The sequence below is a fragment of the Lolium rigidum genome, chromosome 7 (genome assembly GCF_022539505.1).
Source record: "Lolium rigidum isolate FL_2022 chromosome 7, APGP_CSIRO_Lrig_0.1, whole genome shotgun sequence".
NCBI lineage: Eukaryota > Viridiplantae > Streptophyta > Magnoliopsida > Poales > Poaceae > Lolium > Lolium rigidum.
In genome coordinates, this window is record NC_061514.1 from 339,007,101 (window position 1) to 339,009,606 (window position 2,506).

Sequence of the window (2,506 nt, forward strand, 5' to 3'; positions counted from 1 at the left end):
AAAGAAATCCATCAAACATAGCAAAACAGGCAATGCGAAATAAAAGGCAGAATCTGTCAAAACAGAACAGTCCGTAAAGACGAATTTTAAAGTGGCACCAGACTTGCTCAGATGAAAATGCCCAAATTGAATGAAAGTTGCGTACATATCTGAGGATCACGCACGTAAATTGGCAGATTTTTTTGATTTTTCTACAGGGACTACTGCTCAAATTCGTGACAGCAAGAAATCTGTTCCTGCGCAGCAATCCAAATCTAGTATTGGCTTTACTATCAAAGACTTTACTTGGCACAACAATGCAATAAAATAAAGATAAGGAGAGGTTGCTACAGTAGTAAACAACTTCCAAGACTCAAATATAAAATATAGTGCAGACGTAAAATAATGGGTTGTCTCCCATAAGCGCTTTTCTTTAACGCCTTTCAGCTAGGCGCAGAAAGTGTGTATCAAGTATTATCAAGAGACGAAGTATCAACATCATAACTTGTTCTAATAATAGAATCAAAAGGTAACTTCATTCTCTTTCTAGGGAAGTGTTCCATACCTTTCTTGAGAGGAAATTGATATTTAATATTACCTTCCTTCATATCAATGATAGCTCCAACGAGTTCGAAGAAAAGGTCTTCCCAATATAATGGGACAAGATGCATTGCATTCAATATCCAAGACAACAAAATCAACGGGGACAAGGTTATTGTTAACGGTAATGCGAACATTATCAATTCTCCCCAAAGGTTTCTTTATAGCATTATCAACAAGATTAACATCCAAATAACAATTTTTCAATGGTGGCAAGTCAAGCATATTATAGATTTTTTTAGGCATAACGGAAATACTTGCACCAAGATCACATAAAGCATTACAATCAAAGTCATTGACCTTCATCTTAATGATGGGGTCCCAACCATCCTCTAGCTTCCTAGGAATAGAAGCTTCACGTTCTAGTTTCTCTTCTCTAGCTTTTATGAGAGCATTTGTAATATGTTTTGTGAAAGCCAAGTTTATAGCACTAGCATTAGGACTCTTAGCAAGTTTTTGTAAGAACTTTATAACTTCAGAGATGTGGCAATCATCAAAATCCAAACCATTATAATCTAAAGCAATGGGATCATCATCCCCAATGTTGGAAAAAATTTCAGCAGCTTTATCGGCTTCAGTGCAATTTTGCACGCTTTGCACTAGGAGTAGTAACATTGCCAACACCAATTATTTTACCATTGATAGTAGGAGGTGTAGCAACATGTGAATCATTAGCATTGCTAGTGGTGGTAATAGTCCAAACTTTAGCTACATTATTCTCTTTAGCTAGTTTTTCATTTTCTTCTCTTTCCCACCTAGCATGCAATTCAGCCATTAATCTTATATTCTCATTAATTCTAACTTGGATGGCATTTGCTGTAGTAACAATTTTATTTTCAATATCCTTATTAGGCATAACTTTCGATTTCAAAAGATCAACATCAGAGGCAAGACTATCAACCTTAGAAGCGAGAATATCAATTTTATTGAGCTTTTCCTCAACAGATTTGTTAAAAGCAGCTTTGTGTACTAATAAATTCTTTAAGCATAGCTTCAAGTCCAGGGGGTGTGTTCCTATTATTGTTGTAAGAATTCCCATAAGAATTACCATAACCATTACCATTATTATAAGGATATGGCCTATAGTTATTACTAGAATTGTTCCGATAAGCATTGTTGTTGAAATTATTATTTTTAATGAAGTTTACATCAACATGTTCTTCTTGGGCAACCAATGAAGCTAATGGAACATTATTAGGATCAACATTAGTCCTATCATTCACAAGCATAGACATAATAGCATCAATCTTATCACTCAAGGAAGAGGTTTCTTCGACTGAATTTACCTTCTTACCTTGTGGAGCTCTTTCCGTGTGCCATTCAGAGTAATTAATCATCATATTATCAAGAAGCTTTGTTGCCTCACCAAGAGTGATGGACATAAAGGTACCTCCAAGCAGCTGAATCCAATAGGTTCCGCGAAGAAAAGTTCAGTCCCGCATAAAAGGTTTGGATGATCATCCAAGTAGTCAGTCCATGGGTTGGGCAATTTTTAACCAAAGATTTCATTCTTTCCCAAGCTTGTGCAACATGCTCATTATCCAATTGTTTAAAATTCATTATACTACTCCTCAAAGATATAATTTTAGCAGGGGGATAATATCTACCAATAAAAGCATCCTTGCATTTAGTCCATGAATCAATACTATTCTTAGGCGTAGATAGCAACCAATCTTTAGCTCTTCCTCTTAATGAGAAAGGAAACAATTTTAATTTTATAATGTCACCATCTACATCTTTATACTTTTGCATTTCACACAATTCAACAAAATTATTGAGATGGGCAAGCAGCATCATCGTAACTAACACCGTAAAATTGCTCTCTCATAACAAGATTCAAGTAAAGCGTGTTTAATTTCAAAGAATTCTCGCTGTAGTAGCAGGTGTGGAGCAATAGGTGTGCATAAGAAATCATTATTATTTGTGG